This window comes from Ranitomeya imitator, chromosome 6 (assembly GCF_032444005.1).
Source record: "Ranitomeya imitator isolate aRanImi1 chromosome 6, aRanImi1.pri, whole genome shotgun sequence".
NCBI lineage: Eukaryota > Metazoa > Chordata > Amphibia > Anura > Dendrobatidae > Ranitomeya > Ranitomeya imitator.
The window spans coordinates 101,757,423-101,778,055 of NC_091287.1; the positions used below are offsets into that span (position 1 = coordinate 101,757,423).

Below are 20,633 nucleotides of genomic sequence, written 5' to 3' on the forward strand. Positions count from 1 at the left end.
CTGCATTTTGATTAATGCAGATTTTTGTAAAATTTGAGTAGAATTTATAGCCACTTTAATTTATTTGCTCATCTCTAATTGTAAGCACACAATCACATTAAGTCAACTTGAACACCTTACTAAAGCATGTAAACGCACTAGAGATGAGAGGATCGTTTGAATTTCAAATTTGCCAGCTTTATCAAACTTTGCTCCAAAATTTATTTCTTGCAATTTAATTTGTGTGGACCTCAATATTTGAAAGGGAAGGAGAGGCAGAGGCAAAGAAAGAGAGACATTGATAGAGACACCACAAAAATAATGCATGTCATTTCAATAAGATCTGACTTATAATAATAATAATAATAATAATCTTTATATAGCGCCAACATATTCCGCAGCGCTTAACAGTTTAACAGTTTCAAACACAAAAGTCATAAGTAACAACGTTAACAATACAATAATTAAAGCGAAATAAGACGACCCTGCTCGTGAGAGCTTACAATCTACAATGAGGTGGGGGAGATACAAAGTACCGGTGTGTATTTACAATGATGTATTTACAATGATGGTCCAGCCATCCTCAGGGGTTGGGTAATAGATAGGTATAGTGAATGGGCTACACACACACACAAACATAAAATGACTTTGATTAGTGAACGTGATAGGCCGCTCTGAACAAATGTGTTTTGAGCGAGCGCCTAAAACTATGCAAATTGAGGATGGTCCTAATATCTTGGGGTAGAGCATTCCAGAGGATTGGCGCAGCACGGGAAAAGTCTTGGAGTCGGGAGTGGGAGGTACGGATTAGTGCAGAGGTTAGTCGAAAGTCATTTGCAGAGCGCAGTGGTCTGTTAGGCCGATAGACAGAAATGAGGGAGGAGATGTAAGGGGGTGCCTCACTGTGGAGAGCTTTGTGGGTGAGAACAAGTACTTTGAATTGTATCCTGTAATGAATGGGCAGCCAGTGTAACGACTGGCGAAGAGCGGACGCGTCCAAGTAATGATTTGCCAGATGGACGACCCTGGCTGCTGCATTAAGGATGGACTGGAGAGGGGAAAGTCGAGTGAGTGGGAGGCCAATTAATAGAGCATTGCAGTAGTCCAAGGCGGGAGTGGATCAGGGCGACAGTGAGGGTTTTAGTTGTCTCCATGGTGAGAAAAGGGTGGATTCTAGAAATGTTCTTTAGGTGTAAGCGGCACGAGCAGGCAAGAGATTGTATATGGGAGGTGAAGGAGAGATCGGAGTCAAACATAACACCCAGACAGCGAGCCTGCTGCCAGGGTGTTATTATGGTGCCACCCATGGAGAGGGAAATGTCAGATTTAGGGAGGTTTGTAGATGGCGGGAGCAGAAGAATTTCAGTTTTGGAGAGGTTGAGTTTCAGATAGAGAGCAGACATGATGTTGGAGACTGCAGACAGACAGTCAGTGGTGTTCTGTAGTAAAGCGGGGGTAAGGTCAGGGGATGACGTGTATAGTTGTGTGTCATCAGCATAAAGATGGTACTGAAAGCCAAATCTGCTGATGGTCTGTCCAATTGGGGCCGTGTAGAGGGAGAAGAGAAGAGGGCCAAGGACTGAGCCCTGAGGTACCCCGACAGCGAGAGGAAGAGGAGATGAAGTGGAGCCAGAGAACAGAACACTGAAGGAGTGGTCAGAAAGGTAGGAGGAGAACCAGGAGAGAGCAGTGTCCTTAATGCCTAGTGACTGGAGCCTAGAGAGTAAGAGAGGGTGGTCAACAGTGTCAAAAGCTGCAGAAAGGTCGAGAAGAATGAGCAGAGAGTGGTCACCATTATGTTTTGCTGTCAGAAGGTCATTGGTCACTTTGAGTGCAGTTTCTGTCGAATGTAGGGGGCGGAAACCAGACTGTGAAGGGTCTAGGAGGGAGTGAGTGGAGAGGTAACGGGTAAGGCGGGAGTATATCAGGCGCTCCAAGAGTTTAGAGATGAAGGGGAGATTGGAGACCGGTCTGTAGTTGTTTGTGCAGGATGGGTCGGGGGTGGGTTTCTTTAGTAATGGAGTAATGATAGAGTGTTTGAAGGAGGAGGGGAAAATGCCAGAGGAGAGGGAGAGATTAACCCCTTTACCCCCAAGGGTGGTTTGCACGTTAATGACCGGGCCAATTTTTACAATTCTGACCACTGTCCCTTTATGAGGTTATAACTCTGGAATGGATTCCAGTGATTCTGACATTGTTTTCTCGTGACATATTGTACTTCATGACAATGGTAAAAATTCTTTGATAGTACTTGCGTTTATTTGTGAAAAAAACGGAAATTTGGCGAAAATTATGAAAATTTCGCAATTTTCCAACTTTGAATTTTTATGCAATTAAATCACAGATATATGTCCCACAAAATACTTAATAAGTAACATTTCCCACATGTTTACTTTACATCAGCACAATTTTGGAACCAAAATTTTTTTTTGTTAGGGAGTTATAAGGGTTAAAAGTTGACCAGCAATTTCTCATTTTTACAACACCATTTTTTTTTAGGGACCACATCTCATTTGAAGTCATTTTGAGGGGTCTATATGATAGAAAATACCCAAGTGTGACACCATTTTAAAAACTGCACCCCTCTTGGTGCTCAAAACCATATTCAAGAAGTTTATTAACCCTTCTGGTGCTTCACAGGAATTTTTGGAATGTTTAAATAAAAATGAACATTTAACTTTTTTTCACAAAAAATTTAATTCAGCTCCAATTTGTTTTATTTTACCAAGGGTAACAGGAGAAAATGGACCGCAAAAGTTGTTGTACAATTTGTCCTGAGTACACCGATACCCCATATGTGGGGGTAAACCACTGTTTGAGCGCAAGACAGAGCTCGGAAGCGAAGGAGCGCCATTTGACTTTTCAATGCAAAATTGACTGGAATCGAGATGGGACACCATGTTGCGTTTGGAGAGCCCCTGATGTGCCTAAACATTGAAACCCCCCACAAGTGACAACATTTTGGAAAGTAGACCCCCTAAGGAACTTATCTAGAGGTGTGGTGAGCACTTTGACCCACCAAGTGCTTCACAGAACTTTATAATGCAGAACCGTAAAAATAAAAAATCATATTTTTTCACAAAAATTATCTTTTCGCCCCCAATTTTTTATTTTCCCAAGGGTAAGAGAAGAAATTGGACCTCAAAAGTTGTTGTACAATTTGTCCTGAGTACGCTGATACCCCATATGTGGGGGTAAACCACTGTTTGGGCGCATGGGAGAGCTCGGAAGGGAAGGAGCGCCGTTTGACTTTTCAATGCAAAATTGACAGGAATTGAGATGGGATGCCATGTTGCGTTTGGAGAGCCACTGATGTGCCTAAACATTGAAACCCCCCACAAGTGACACCATTTTGGAAAGTAGACCCCCTAAGGAACTTATCTAGATGTGTGGTGAGCGTTTTGACCCACCAAGGGCTTTACAGAAGTTTATAATGCAGAGCCGTAAAAATAAAACAAACATTTTTTCCCACAAAAATTATATTTTAGCCCCCAGTTTTGTATTTTTCCGAGGGTAACAGGAGAAATTGGACCCCAAAATTTGTTGTCCAATTTGTCATGAGTGCGCTGATACCCCATAAGTGGGGGGGAACCACTGTTTGGGCGCATGGGAGGGCTCGGAAGGGAAGGAGCTCCATTTGGAATGCAGACTTAGATGGAATGGTCTGCAGGTGTCACATTGCGTTTGCAGAGCCCCTAATGTACCTAAACAGTAGAAACCCCCCACAAGTGACACCATTTTGGAAAGTAGACCCCCTACGGAACTTATCTAGAGGTGTGGTGAGCACTTTGACCCACCAAGTGCTTCACAGAACTTTATAATGCAGAACCGTAAAATAAAAAATCATATTTTTTCACAAAAATTATTTTTTCGCCCCCAATTTTTTATTTTCCCAAGGGTAAGAGAAGAAATTGGACCTCAAAAGTTGTTGTACAATTTGTCCTGAGTACGCTGATACCCCATATGTGGGGGTAAACCACTGTTTGGGCGCATGGGAGAGCTCGGAAGGGAAGGAGCGCCGTTTGACTTTTCAATGCAAAATTGACAGGAATTGAGATGGGACGCCATGTTGCGTTTGGAGAGCCACTGATGTGCCTAAACATTGAAACCCCCCACAAGTGACACCATTTTGGAAAGTAGACCCCCTAAGGAACTTATCTAGAGGTGTGGTGAGCACTTTGACCCACCAAGTGCTTCACAGAAGTTTATAATGGAGAACCGTAAAAATAAAAAATCATATTTTTTCACAAAAATTATCTTTTCGCCCCCAATTTTTTATTTTCCCAAGGGTAAAAGAAGAAATTGGACCCCAAAAGTTGTTGTACAATTTGTCCTGAGTACGCTGATACCCCATATGTGGGGGTAAAACCACTGTTTGGGCGCATGGGAGAGCTCGGAAGGGAAGGAGCGCCGTTTGACTTTTCAATGCAAAATTGACAGGAATTGAGATGGGACGCCATGTTGCGTTTGGAGAGCCTCTGATGTGCCTAAACATTGAAACCCCCCACAAGTGACACCATTTTGGAAAGTAGACCCCCTAAGGAACTTATCTAGAGGTGTGGTGAGCGTTTTGACCCACCAAGGGCTTTACAGAAGTTTATAATGCAGAGCCGTAAAAATAAAACAAACATTTTTTCCCACAAAAATTATATTTTAGCCCCCAGTTTTGTATTTTCCCGAGGGTAACAGGAGAAATTGGACCCCAAAATTTGTTGTCCAATTTGTCGTGAGTGCGCTGATACCCCATAAGTGGGGGGGAACCACTGTTTGAGCGCATGGGAGGGCTCGGAAGGGAAGGAGCTCCATTTGGAATGCAGACTTAGATGGAATGGTCTGCAGGTGTCACATTGCGTTTGCAGAGCCCCTAATGTACCTAAACAGTAGAAACCCCCCACAAGTGACACCATTTTGGAAAGTAGACCCCCTACGGAACTTATCTAGAGGTGTGGTGAGCACTTTGACCCACCAAGTGCTTCACAGAACTTTATAATGCAGAACCGTAAAAATAAAAAATCATATTTTTTCACAAAAATTATCTTTTCGCCCCCAATTTTTTATTTTCCCAAGGGTAAGAGAAGAAATTGGACCTCAAAAGTTGTTGTACAATTTGTCCTGAGTACGCTTATACCCCATATGTGGGGGTAAACCACTGTTTGGGCGCATGGGAGAGCTCGGAAGGGAAGGAGCGCCGTTTGACTTTTCAATGCAAAATTGACAGGAATTGAGATGGGACGCCATGTTGCGTTTGGAGAGCCACTGATGTATCTAAACATTGAAACCCCCCACAAGTGACACCATTTTGGAAAGTAGACCCCCTAAGGAACTTATCTAGAGGTGTGGTGAGCACTTTGACCCACCAAGTGCTTCACAGAAGTTTATAATGGAGAACCGTAAAAATAAAAAATCATATTTTTTCACAAAAATTATCTTTTCGCCCCCAATTTTTTATTTTCCCAAGGGTAAGAGAAGAAATTGGACCTCAAAAGTTGTTGTACAATTTGTCCTGAGTACGCTGATACCCCATATGTGGGGGTAAACCACTGTTTGGGCGCATGGGAGAGCTCGGAAGGGAAGGAGCGCCGTTTGACTTTTCAATGCAAAATTGACAGGAATTGAGATGGGATGCCATGTTGCGTTTGGAGAGCCACTGATGTGCCTAAACATTGAAACCCCCCACAAGTGACACCATTTTGGAAAGTAGACCCCCTAAGGAACTTATCTAGATGTGTGGTGAGCGTTTTGACCCACCAAGGGCTTTACAGAAGTTTATAATGCAGAGCCGTAAAAATAAAACAAACATTTTTTCCCACAAAAATTATATTTTAGCCCCCAGTTTTGTATTTTCCCGAGGGTAACAGGAGAAATTGGACCCCAAAATTTGTTGTCCAATTTGTCGTGAGTGCGCTGATACCCCATAAGTGGCGGGGAACCACTGTTTGGGCGCATGGGAGGGCTCGGAAGGGAAGGAGCTCCATTTGGAATGCAGACTTAGATGGAATGGTCTGCAGGTGTCACATTGCGTTTGCAGAGCCCCTAATGTACCTAAACAGTAGAAACCCCCCACAAGTGACACCATTTTGGAAAGTAGACCCCCTACGGAACTTATCTAGAGGTGTGGTGAGCACTTTGACCCACCAAGTGCTTCACAGAACTTTATAATGCAGAACCGTAAAAATAAAAAATCATATTTTTTCACAAAAATTATCTTTTAGCCCCCAATTTTTTATTTTCCCAAGGGTAAGAGAAGAAATTGGACCTCAAAAGTTGTTGTACAATTTGTCCTGAGTACGCTGATACCCCATATGTGGGGGTAAACCACTGTTTGGGCGCATGGGAGAGCTCGGAAGGGAAGGAGCGCCGTTTGACTTTTCAATGCAAAATTGACAGGAATTGAGATGGGACGCCATGTTGCGTTTGGAGAGCCACTGATGTGCCTAAACATTGAAACCCCCCACAAGTGACACCATTTTGGAAAGTAGACCCCCTAAGGAACTTATCTAGAGGTGTGGTGAGCACTTTGACCCACCAAGTGCTTCACAGAAGTTTATAATGGAGAACCGTAAAAATAAAAAATCATATTTTTTCACAAAAATTATCTTTTCGCCCCCAATTTTTTATTTTCCCAAGGGTAAGAGAAGAAATTGGACCCCAAAAGTTGTTGTACAATTTGTCCTGAGTACGCTGATACCCCATATGTGGGGGTAAACCACTGTTTGGGCGCATGGGAGAGCTCGGAAGGGAAGGAGCGCCGTTTGACTTTTCAATGCAAAATTGACAGGAATTGAGATGGGACGCCATGTTGCGTTTGGAGAGCCACTGATGTGCCTAAACATTGAAACCCCCCACAAGTGACACCATTTTGGAAAGTAGACCCCCTACGGAACTTATCTAGATGTGTGGTGAGCGTTTTGACCCACCAAGGGCTTTACAGAAGTTTATAATGCAGAGCCGTAAAAATAAAACAAACATTTTTTCCCACAAAAATTATATTTTAGCCCCCAGTTTTGTATTTTCCCGAGGGTAACAGGAGAAATTGGACCCCAAAATTTGTTGTCCAATTTGTCGTGAGTGCGCTGATACCCCATAAGTGGGGGGGAACCACTGTTTGGGCGCATGGGAGGGCTCGGAAGGGAAGGAGCTCCATTTGGAATGCAGACTTAGATGGAATGGTCTGCAGGTGTCACATTGCGTTTGCAGAGCCCCTAATGTACCTAAACAGTAGAAACCCCCCACAAGTGACACCATTTTGGAAAGTAGACCCCCTAAGGAACTTACCTAGATGTGTGGTGAGTGCTTTGACCCACCAAGGGCTTCACAGAAGTTTATAATGCAGAGCCGTAAAAATAAAACAAAAATTTTTTCCCACAAAAATTATTTTTTAGCCCCCAGTTTTGTATTTTCCCGAGGGTAAGAGGAGAAATTCGACCCCAAAAGTTGTTGTCCAATTTGTCCTGAGTAGGCTGATACCCCATATGTGGAGGGAACCACCGTTTGGGCGCATGGGAGGGCTCGGAAGGGAAGGAGTGCCATTTGGAATGCAGACTTAGATGGAATAGTCTGCAGGCGTCACATTGCGTTTGCAGAGCCCCTAATGTACCTAAACAGTAGAAACCCCCCACAAGTGACCCCATATTGGAAACTAGACCCCCCAGGGAACTCATCTAGATGTGTTGGGAGAACTTTGAACCCCCAAGTGTTTCACTACAGTTTATAACGCAGAGCCGAGAAAATAAAAAATCTTTTTTTTTTCCCACAAAAATTATTTTTTAGCCCCTAGTTTGTTTTTTCCCAAGGGTAACAGGAGAAATTGGACCCCAAAAGTTGTTGTCCTATTTGTCCTGAGTACGCTGATACCCCATATGTTGGGGCAAACCCCTGTTTGGGCACACGGGAGAGCTCGGAAGGGAAGGAGCACTGTTTTACTTTTTCAACGCAGAATTGGCTGGAATTGAGATCGAACGCCATGTCGTGTTTGGAGAGCCCCTGATGTGCCTAAACAGTGGAAACCCTCCAATTATAACTGAAGCCCTAATCCAAACACACCCCTAACCCTAATTCCAACGGTAACCCTAACCACACCCCTAACCCTGACACACCCCTAATCCCAACCCTATTCCCAACTGTAAATGTAATCTAAACCCTAACCCTAACTTTAGCCCCAACCCTAACTGTAGCCCCAACCCTAACCCTAACCCTAACCCTAGCCCTAACCCTAGCCCTAACCCTAACCCTAGCCCTAACCCTAGCCCTAGCCCCAACCTTAACCCTAGCCCTAACCCTAAACCTAGCCCTAACCCTAGCCCTAACCCTAGCCCTAACCTTAGCCCTAACGGGAAAATGGATATAAATACATTTTTTTAATTTTTCCCTAACTAAGGGGGTGATGAAGGGGGGTTTGATTTACTTTTATAGCGGTTTTTTAGCGGATTTTTATGATTGGCAGCCGTCACACAATGAAAGACGCTTTTTATTGCAAAAAATATTTTTTGCTTTACCACATTTTGAGAGCTATAATTTTTCCATATTTTGGTCCACAGAGTCATGTGAGGTCTTGTTTTTTGCGGGACGAGTTGACGATTTTATTGGTAACATTTTCAGGCACGTGACATTTTTTGATCGCTTTTTATTCCGATTTTTGTGAGGAAGAATGACCAAAAAACAGCTATTCATGAATTTCTTTTGGGGGAGGCGTTTATACCGTTCCGCGTTTGGTAAAATTGATAAAGCAGTTTTATTCTTCGGGTCAGTACGATTACAGCGACACCTCATTTATATCATTTTTTTATGTTTTGGCGCTTTTATACGATAAAAACTTTTTTACGGAAAAAATAATTATTTTTGCATCGCTTTATTCTCAGGACTATAACTTTTTTATGTTTTTGCTGATGATGCTGTATGGTGGCTCGTTTTTTGCGGGACAAGATGACGCTTTCAGCGGTACCATGGTTATTTATATCCATCTTTTTGATCGCGTGTTATTCTACTTTTTGTTCGGCGGTATGATAATAAAGCGTTGTTTTTTGCCTCGTTTTTTTTTTTTTCTTACGGTGTTTACTGAAGGGGTTAACTAGTGAGCCAGTTTTATAGGTCGGGCCGTTACGGACGTGGCGATACTAAATATGTGTGCTTTTATTGTTTTGTTTTTTTTATTTAGATAAAGAAATGTATTTATGGAAATAATATTATTTTTTTTTTTCATTATTTTGGAATATTTTTTTTAATTTTTTTTTACACATTTGAAAATTTTTTTTTTTACTTTTTTACTTTGTCCCGTGGGGGGACATCACAGATCGGTGATCTGACAGTTTGCACAGCACTCTGTCAGATCACCGATCTGATAGGAGTGCAGGCTGCTTCACAGTGCCTGCTCTGAGCAGGCTCTGTGAAGCCACCTCCCTCCCTGCAGGACCCGGATCCGCGGCCATCTTGGATCCGGGCCTGGAGCAGGGAGGGAGGGAGGTAAGACCCTCGCAGCAACGCGATCACATCGCGTTGCTGCGGGGGGCTCAGGGAAGCCCGCAGGGAGCCCCCTCCCTGCGCGGTGCTTCCCTGCACCGCCGGCACATCGCGATCATCTTTGATCGCGGTGTGTCGGGGGTTAATGTGCCGGGGGCGGTCTTTGACCGCTCCTGGCACATAGTGCCAGATGTCAGCTGCGATAGGCAGCTGACACCCGGCTGCGATCGGCGGCGCTCCCCCCGTGAGCACTGCCGATCGCATATGACGTACTATTGCGTCCTTGGGAAGTAATGCCCACCCCACATGTACGCAATAGTACGTCTAATGGCAGACAGGGGTTAAAGATTGTAGTTAGGTGAGTAGTGACGACTGGAGAGAGAGACTGGAGGAGATGTAAGGGAATGGTATCGGTAGTTCATGCAGTCGGACGAGAAGAGGAGAGGAGCTTGGAGACTACTTCTGTGATGGGATCGAACGTGGAGCGTGAGCCAGGGGAAATGAGGGGAGGGATACCTGGTGCATCTAGAAACAGAATCTTGGTCTGTCATACATATCCCCAGTCGTGTGCCCAACTGTACTAAAGATCTCCAAAGACCCAGTGGTGTACTAACCAACACTGCAAAATGTATGAAAATCCACTTGAAAATCTAGTATGTTATGTCATAGCTTTTGGGCATTAACAGGAAGCCCACTAAGCCAAGCAAAATTTAGTGTGGGAAATAAAGCCAGTCAAGTTTTATTTTTTTCTTTGCAAATCAAATCTTAAATTATCTGAATTTTGTGTGGAAACATGAATTTCAGGAAATTTGTCTGGAACTTCGATTCTCCACAGATTGATCAGCTCATCTCTAAAAGCCACCTAAAGTTATTTTAAAAACTTCTGTTGTAGCGCTGATAAAGGTCTAACCCTTTCAAGAAATTAATTGCATTTTCTCCGTAGTATGTTGAAATACATAGTGCCTCATTTATGAAATCGGTGTGATATAAAATCTGTCCACATTGTCTTTAGTAAACAACACTGCAGCCTTATTTTACCAGAATGGTCCAAGAGCTGGAAGCTGAGCTTTGTTTTCTTGAGCATAGTCAATGAAGCCAGGTTTACTGTATACAATCATCTGTCCTCAATATACACAACTGCTAATAAGTATCAGTCACTATAAGAAACATAGGCTGAGTGAAAATGAAGGGTGCACCACTATCACTGATATATCAATTAATAATACAATATGGGGTGCATAACCTAGTCAGTAAAAAGTTTAACAGAATAAGCAAAGAGAAAAGACTAGACTAATAAGGTATGCACATCCACAGTACAATGACAAAAATAGAACAATCTTTATTCACACCTCAAACAAGACAATATTAAAAACCATTAAAAGAACACATATACATGACCAGTACACCAACACCCCTCCAGGCTGTATAGGCGATAAAAATGTTACCATGCACAGATGGCATAAAGAGCTAGCTATCGATATAAACATGTGTATAATGGGTTATAACCCCTGAAAACTATGTAGAATGTTCCCACAATACTATGCTGGAAAACAATTAGATAGCAGCCCATAGACAGAAAACAGTAGTAAGGCACAATGGAATACCAATATGCTGACCAGCCCAGTAAGGAAAACATATAATAATGTATAATAAATCCCACTGCTCCTGTAGGTAACCCTGTTGATATGGGAATAATTTCCCACAATATCAAAATCCCATACGAACAAATAGCCACAAGGGAGAAGAGAATATGTCAAAAATTACAATTACATAGCAAACCTGGGAAAAACCAGAGCATACATCCTGACAAAGAATCACTAAACGTGATGCAGAATGATACAAAGAGGCTGAAATAGCCTATGGGCTGTCCATAGTTTTAAGTATAATACCAGTGCTTGGAGCGATGGTTAAAGCCAGGTGGACTTTTAAGATTCCAAGATGGAGGAGGGGTGAGGTAAAGGCCTATATCTATATATCTACTGTATATATATCTATAGTTAGCTCTTTATGCCATCTGTGCATGGTTACATTTTTATGGCCTATACAGCCTGGAGGAGTGTTGGTTTACTGGTCATGTATATATGTTCTTTTAATGGTTTTTAATATTGTCTTATTTGAGGTGTAAATAAAGATTGCTTGATTATTTGTCATTATACTGTGGATGTGCATACCTTATTAGTCTAGTCTTTTCTCTTTGCTTATTCTACTAGAAGAAACATTAGTATGAGGACTGTTTATAAGAAAACTTAACCCCTTTCTGACATTAGACTTACTATCCTATCGAGATGGCCTGGGCCCGCATGACCACTGATGGGATAGTACATTATATACGATCAGCCGCGCTCACGGGGGGGCGCGGCCAATCGCGGGTGGGTGTCAGCTGATTATCAGAGCTGACATCTGGCATTATGTGACAGGAGTGGTCATGGACCACTCCTGGCACATTAACCCCCTATACACTGCAATCAAACATGATCGCAGCGTTCCAGCAGCATAGGGAAGTATCGCGCAGGGAGGGGCTCCCTGTGTGCTTCCCTAAGACCCTCCTCTGTCCTTCCTGCAGGGACCGGATCCAAGATGGCCACGGGGGTCTTTCCGGGTCCTGCAGGGAGGTGGCTTGCAAGCGCCTAGCAGGCGCCGGCAAGCCTGCATCACTTCCTGTCAGATCGCTGATCTGACACAGTGCTGTGCACAGTGTCAGATCAGTGATCTGACACTATACCATGATGTCCCACCCTGGGACAAAGTAAAAAAATATATTTACATGTGTAAAATTTTTTTAAAAAATTCCTAAATAAAGAAAAAAAAATATTGTTCCAATAAATACATTTCTTTACGTAAATAAAAAAAAACCTAAAACAATAAAAGTACACATATTTAGCATCGCCGCGTCCATAATGACCTGACCTATAAAACTGCCCACTAGTTAACCCGTTCAGTAAACACCGTAAAAAAAATGAGGCACAAAACAATACTTTATCATCATACCGCCGAACAAAAAGTGGAATAACACGCAATCAAAATGACGGATATAAATAAACATGGTACCGCTGAAAACATCATCTTGTCCCACAAAAAATGAGCTGCCATACAGCGTCATCAGCGAAAAAATAAAAATGTTATATCCCTCAGAATAAAGGGAAGCAAAAATAATTATTTTTTCTATAAAATAGTTTTTATTGTATAAAAGCATCAAAACATAAAAAAAATAAATGAGGCATCACTGTAATCGTACTAACCCAAAGAATAAAACTGCTTTATCAATTTTACCAAATGCAGAACGGTATAACCCTCCCCCCCCCCCCCCAAAAAGAAATTCATTAATTGCTGGTTTTTGTTCATTCTGCCTAACAAAAATCGGAAAAAAAAGCGATAAAAAAATAAATGCCTTTTGTCAAAAAATTGTACCAATAAAAATGTCAACTCTTCCCGCAAAAAAACAAGACCTCACATTACTCTGTGGGCCAAAATATGGAAAAATTATAGCTCTCAAAATGTGGTCATGCAAAAAATATTTTTTGCACTAAAAAGCATCTTTTAGTGTGTGACAGCTGCCAAACAAAAAAAACCCGCTATAAAAACCCACTATAAATAGTAAATAAAACCCCCCTTTATCACCGCCTTAGTTAGGGAAAAATAATAAAATAATATAAAAATATTTATTTCCATTTTCCCATTAGGGTTAGGGTTAGGGTTGGGGCTAAAGTTAAGGTTAGGGTTGGGACTAAAGTTAGGGTTAAGTTTGGGGCTAAAGTTAGGGTTGGGGCTAGAGTTGGGGGTTAGGGTTTGGATTACATTTATGGTTTGGTTAGGGGTGTGTCAGGGTTAGGAGTGTGGTTAGGGTTATGGTTAGGGTTGGGATTAGGGTCAGGAGTGTGCTGGGGTTAGGGGTGTGATTAAGGTTGGGATTAGGGTTAGGAGTTGGTTGGGGTTAGGGTTGGAGTTTAAATTGGGGGTTTTCCACTGTTTAGGCACATCAGGGGCTCTGCAAATGCAGTATGACATCCGATCTCAATTCCATCCAATTCTGCGTTGACAGAGTAAGGCTAGTTTCACAGTTGTGTTAAAAAACGCAGCGTTTTTAACGCAAATGCATGTGGTGCAAAAACGCATTTAAACGCGTTAAAACGCTGCGTTTTTTAGACACATACGTTTTTGAATGTGGTAAAAAAAGCAGCGTTTTGACGCGTTTACATGCGTTTTTTACTGCGTTTGCATTTTTGAAACGCATGATGAGAAGTGTGTGACAGATGCCAATCATCAAAATCAACTAGAAAACCCACTATAAACAGAATTAGCTAGGGTTAGGGTTAGGGTTAGGATCCCAAGGGCTAGGGTTAGGATCCCTAGGGTTACTAGGGATCCTAACCCTAACCCTAGGGTTAGGGTTAGGGTTAGGATCCCTAGGGTTAGGGTTAGGGTTAGGATCCCTAGGGTTACTAGGGATCCTAACCCTAACCCTATGGTTAGGGTTAGGGTTAGGGTTAGGATCCCTAGGGTTAGGGTTAGGGTTAGGATTAGGGTTGAGCGACTTTTACATTTATAGGATCGGGTTGTGTTTCACGAAACCCGACTTTCTCAAAAGTCGGGTCGAGTGAAATCGGCTGATCCTATAGAAAAGTCGGGGTCGGCCGAAACACGAAACCCAATGCAGTGCAATGGGATACTATGGTTCCCAAGGACTGAAGGAGAGGAAACTCTCCTTCAGGCCCTGGGATCCATATTTAAGAATCAGCGCGTGAAGGACCTTAGATGACGTCGCGGCTTGTGATTTGTCGCTCGACCAATCACAAGCCCAATGTCACCGAAGGTCCTTCAAGCACTGATTCTTAGGAAGGAAGGCTGCCGGAAAGAAGCAGGGCGCGTCCGAGGGTGAGTATATACCTAATAGGAATATACTAAACCCTCGGACGCTCCCTGCTTCTTTCCGGCAGCCTTCCTTCCTAAGAATGAGCGCTTGAAGGACCTTCGGTGACATCGCGGCTTGTGATTGGTCGCGTGAGCGGTCACATGGGCGGTCGCGCGACCAATCACAAGCTGCGACGTCATCTAAGGTCCTTCACGCGCTGATTCTAAGGAAGGAATGCTGCCGGTTAGTACCAGGGTGCGTCAGAGGGTAAGTATAGCAATATTTTTTATTTTAATTCTTTATTTTACACTTAAATATGGATTCCGATATCGATTTCCGATATTGCAAACATATCAGAACTCGGTATCGGAATTCCGATACCAGATTCAGAAGATCGCCGACCTCATGGCCGACCCCACACAGGGGTCGGGTCGAGTTTCATGAAACCCAACTTTGCCAAAAGTCGGCGACTTCTGAAAATGGCCGACCCGTTTCGCTCAACCCTAGTTAGGATCCCTAGGGTTAGGGTTAGGATCCCTAGGGTTAGGGTTAGGATCCCTAGGATTAGGGTTAGGGTTGGGGGCTGGCTTATCAGTGTGTATTCTGGTGTTTTTCTATTGAAACGCATGCGTTTAAAAACGCATACAAACGCATGTGCTTACATAGACAGCAATGCGTTTTTTTGCCGCAAAAAAAAGCATGCGTTTTTTTGCGGCAAAAAACGCCGCTAGAAATTACTACAGGTTGCATTTCCGCAACAAAACGCAAGCATAGAAACGACGCATGCATCGTCAAAAAGCGGTAAAACGCATGCAAAAAAACGCATGCGTTTTTAATGTTAAGTATAGAAAAAAAAACATGTGTTTTTTGCGCTAAAACGCAGCGGCAAAAGACGCAAATGTGAAACGAGCCTAAAACTGTGCTCCTTCCCTTCCGAGCTCTGCTGTGCATCTGAACAGTGGTTTACCACCATATATGGGGTATCAGGTTACTCAGGACAAATTGGACAACTTTTGAGGTCCAATTTCTCCAATTACCCTTGGGAAAATAAAAATTTGGGGCCAAAAAAATCAGTTTTGTGGGAAAAAATGATTTTTTTATTTTCACAGCTCTGCGTTATAATAAACTTTATTGAAACACTTGGGGGTTCAAAGTTCTCACAACACATCTAGATAAGTTCCTTGAGGGGGTCTAGTTTCCATTTTGGGGTCACTTGTAGGGGGTTTTACTGTTTAGGTACATCAGGGAATCTGCAAATGCAACGTGATGCCTGCAGACCATTCCATCAAAGTCTGCATTCCAAAACGCTACTTTTTCCCTTCCGAGCTCTGCCATGCGCCCAAACAGTAGTTTTCTCCCACATACGGGGTACCAGCATACTCAGGACAAATTGCGCAACAACACTTGGTGTCTAATTTCTCCAAATACCCTTTGGAAAATACAAAATTGAGGGCATAAAGATCATTTTTTTGGAAAAAAAAGGATTTTTTAATTTTCACAGCTCTACTATATAAACTTTAGTGAAACATTCGGGGGTTCAAAATGCACACCACACATCTAGATAAGTTCCTTAGGTGGTCTACTTTCCAAAATGGGGCCACATGTGGGGGGTTTCCGCTGATTAGGCGTATCAGAGGCTCTCCAAACGCGACATGGTGTCCTATCTCATTTCCAGCCAATTTTGCATTGAAAAGTCAAATTGCGCTCCTTCCCTTCTGAGCTCTGCTGTGCGCCCAAACAATGCTTTAACCCCACATATTGGGTATCGGCGTACTCAGGACAAATTGTACAACAAAGTTTGTGGTCCAATTTATCCTGTTAACTTTGGTAAAATAAAACAAATTGGATTTGAAATAATTTTTTTGTGAAAAAAAGTTAAATGTTCATTTTTTTTAAACATTCCAAAAATTCCTGTGAAGCACCTGAAGGGTCAATAAACTTCGTACATGTGGTTTTGAGCACCTTGTGGGGTGCACTTTTTAGAATGCTGTCACTTTTTGGTATTTTCTATCATATAGACCCCTCAAAGGGACTTCAAATGTGATGTGGTCCCTAAAAAAAATTGTGTTGTAAAAATGAGAAATCACCGGTCAACTTTTAACCCTTATAACGCTCTAACAAAAAAAAATTTGGTTCCAAAATTGTGCTGATATAAAGTAGACATGTGGGAAATAGGGTTGAGCGACCTTTACTTTTATAGGATCGGGTCGGGTTTCACGAAACCCGACTTTTTCAAAAGTCGGGTCGAGTGAAATCGGCCGATCCTATAAAAAAGTCGGGGTCGGGGTCGGTCGAAACTCGAAACCCAATGCAGTGCATTGGGTTTCCATGGTTCCCAGGGTCTGAAGGAGCGGAAACTCTCCTTCAGGCCCTGCGATCCATATTTTAGTGTAAAATAAAGAATTAAAATAAAAAATATCGCAATACTTACCCTCTGACGCGCTCTGGTACTAAGCGGGAACCTTCTTTCCTTAGAATCAGCCTTCCAGGACCTTGCGGTGACGTCGCGGTGACGTCGCGGCTTGTGATTGGCCGTGCGGCCGCCCATGTGACCGCTCGCGCGACCAATCACAAGCCGCGACGTCACCGCGACGTCACCGAAGGTCCTGGAAGGGCTGATTCTTAGGAAGGAAGGCTGCCGGAAAGAAGCAGGGCGCGTCCGAGGGTGAGTATATTCCTGTTAGGTATATACTCACCCTCGGACGCGCCCTGCTTCTTTCCGGCAGCCTTCCTTCCTAAGAATCAGCCCTTCCAGGACCTTCGGTGACGTCGCGGTGATGTCGCGGCTTGTGATTGGTCGCGCGAGCGGTCACATGGGCGGCCGCGCGGCCAATCACAAACCGCGACGTCACCTCGACGTCACCGCAAGGTCCTGGAAGGCTGATTCTAAGGAAGGAAGGTTCCCGGTTAGTACCAGGGCGCGTCAGAGGGTAAGTATTGCGATATTTTTTTTTAATTCTTTATTTTACACTTAAATCTGAATTCCGATACCAATTCCCGATATCTTAAACATATCGGGAATCGGTATCGGAATTCTGATTCTAGATTCAAAAGATCGCCGACTTCATGGCCGACCCCACACAGGTGTCGGGTTTCATGAAACCCGACCTTGCCAAAAGTCGGCGACTTTTGAATATTTTCGACCCGTTTCGCTCAACCCTAGTGGGAAATGCTACTTATTAAGTATTCTGTGTAACATATCTCTGTGATTTAGGGGCATGAAAAGTCAAAGTTGGAAAATTGCAACATTTTCAAAAGTTGTGCTAAATTTCCATTTTTTTCACAAATAAACGCAAGTAGTATCAATGAAATTTTACTACTATCATGAAGCGTTCCAGAGTTATAACCTCATAAAAGGACAGTGGTCAGAATTGTAAACTGCAAAAATTGGCCCGGTTATTAACATGCACACCCTTGGGGGTAAAGGGGTTAATGGATAGGTGTTCATTAAAGTTTGGTAAATTTATTTGAGTTTAATTAAATTCCACTAAAATTTTAAAAAATTCCCTATTCTTCAGAATTCAGATTTTTTTGTGCTTTGCTCAGGAAACTGGATGCCATCTCGCCCTTAATTTAGTTGATAAGCAGAGGGCCGTCAATACGTTAGAAAAACAATTAATACTCACTTCACTGTTCATCTCTCTGACCATCTTTGCTGCTTACTCTTCCCTTTATGATCCTTGGTGCCTCTTTTTACCGCCACTGCACTCTGCATCTTCATGTTAGGTCAGACCTTCACACTAGACCCCATTCAGGGTTGTTTTGAGCCTAGCCACAGCTTGAAAACCCAGCCTAGAGTGCTTGACTAGGCCTGAGAGATGTGTGTTGGAACGTTATGGTGACACTCGATGTTACGGCATGTACTGCAACCTTATGACGTACACTCTAGGCAGGACTTCTGGATCCCAGAGCATTATAAGGGTCATTCATTTCACTAAGGAAAAATAATAGCTCCAAATCAAATTTCCATGTAAAATGAGCACAATATGGCAAATTCAGATTTTATCACACCTGCTTGTTTCTAGTTTGCATAACTATACAGTAGGCCACAAGCTCACACTAACCTTGTGCAATTCCTAGTTTCAGCTGGGAGATGCTGATCTTGATTAAATGAACATGAATTAGCATGGCAATGTGCCAACATTATAGGATAGTGTAATAGTTGGAATCACATTAAAGAGAACGGGGTGGTTACTCAGTACTTAAGACTATGTTAAATAAGTATATATAGATTTGAAGTATTGCATTCCCATTTGATGTTTGGCATTCTGGCCTTCTAGTGAATAGTAATTAGAAGACAAGAACAATAACTGATTTATCAGTGCATGTTTTTATTTAGTTTGCTTCTAAAAGAATATTTTGCTGCATCATTTTGAATAATACCTTACAATATTTGATTTTGTAAATGTGGCAAATATTTACTGAGCTTAAAGGAGTTGTCTCATATCAAACACTTATGGCATAGCCATAACATGTCTAATAGTTGTGGGTTTCACCTATCTATAGATCAAGGGTCCCTTGGTCACCACGCACTTAGTGGTGACCTACTTCAGTGCAGGAGAAAGAGCTGACCATGCATCAATTCTCTATATTATTCATTATGGGAGTTCCAAACACAGCCAATCATACTTTGTTGACTACATTTGGATCTCCTTTATCAATGAATGGAGAAAGTCAGTACATATGCTGCCATTTTTCTTATCACTGCTGCTGAGCACCAGCTGGTATGAGAGATCCATGGATTCCTGTTCTAAATACTGCATAAGTAACAATCCCAGAGGAGAGACCTGCATTTCTTAGACATTCATTGCATATTCTGTGGATATGTTTTAAATACTCTGTCATTAGCAACCCATTTTTAAGGCTAGGGTCACATTGCGTTAGCAGCAGCCCGTTCAGCACATACGCTAACGGGCTGCTGCTAACACAAGTGCCGGCGCTACATCACGCTAGCGCAGATGGAGCTTCTGCTAGCTCCATCTGCGCTAGCAGTGATGGACCCGGAAACGCTGCAGCCCGCGTCTCGGGTCCATCACTCAATGACAGCGCATCACCAGAGCACGCCCATTCTGGGCATGCGCTAGGCGATGCGTCCGGCATTGCATTCAATGGCGGCATTAATGGAGTACGTTACACCGCGTTATGCCGCGGTGTAACGTACTCCATTTAACATTGCCCCTGAACGCAATGTGAACCAAGCGTAAGGAGAAATAAAAGAGCAAAATATTTAACCTTTTTTTACTTCACTCATCTCGAAGATTATTTTTCTTATCAATTTCATAGTACACATATAGTAACATAGTAACATACAGGTCCTTCTCAAAAAATTAGCATATAGTGTTAAATTTCATTATTTACCATAATGTAATGATTACAATTAAACTTTCATATATTATAGATTCATTATCCACCAACTGAAATTTGTCACGTCTTTTATTGTTTTAATACTGATGATTTTGGCATACAACTCCTGATAACCCAAAAAACCTGTCTCAATAAATTAGCATATCAAGAAAAGGTTCTCTAAACGACCTATTACCCTAATCTTCTGAATCAACTAATTAACTCTAAACACATGCAAAAGATACCTGAGGCTTTTATAAACTCCCTGCCTGGTTCATTACTCAAAACCCCCATCATGGGTAAGACTAGCGACCTGACAGATGTCAAGAAGGCCATCATTGACACCCTCAAGCAAGAGGGTAAGACCCAGAAAGAAATTTCTCAACAAATAGGCTGTTCCCAGAGTGCTGTATCAAGGCACCTCAATGGTAAGTCTGTTGGAAGGAAACAATGTGGCAGAAAACGCTGTACAACGAGAAGAGGAGACCGGACCCTGAGGAAGATTGTGGAGAAGGACCGATTCCAGACCTTGGGGAACCTGAGGAAGCAGTGGACTGAGTCTGGTGTGGAAACATCCAGAGCCACCGTCCACAGGCGTGTGCAGGAAATGGGCTACAGGTGCCAAAATGGGCTACAGAGAAGCAGCACTGGACTGTTGCTAAGTGGTCCCAAGTACTTTTTTCTGATGAAAGCAAATTTTGCATGTCATTCGGAAATCAAGGTGCCAGAGTCTGGAGGAAGACTGGGGAGAAGGAAATGCCAAAATGCCTGAAGTCCAGTGTCAAGTACCCACAGTCAGTGATGGTGTGGGGTGCCATGTCAGCTGCTGGTGTTGGTCCACTGTGTTTCATCAAGGGCAGGGTCAATGCAGCTAGCTATCAGGAGATTTTGGAGCACTTCATGCTTCCATCGGCTGAAATGCTTTATGGAGATGAAGATTTCATTTTTCAGCACGACCTGGCACCTGCTCACAGTGCCAAAACCACTGGTAAATGGTTTACTGACC

At 42.8% G+C, this 20,633-nt stretch overlaps 1 protein-coding gene across 1 annotated transcript in view; it reads left to right on the top strand.

Annotated features, from left to right (window-relative positions):
- Positions 1-20,633, top strand: part of KCNH8 (potassium voltage-gated channel subfamily H member 8) — a 666,710-nt gene that overhangs the window by 345,675 nt on the left and 300,402 nt on the right. The window lies entirely within an intron of this gene.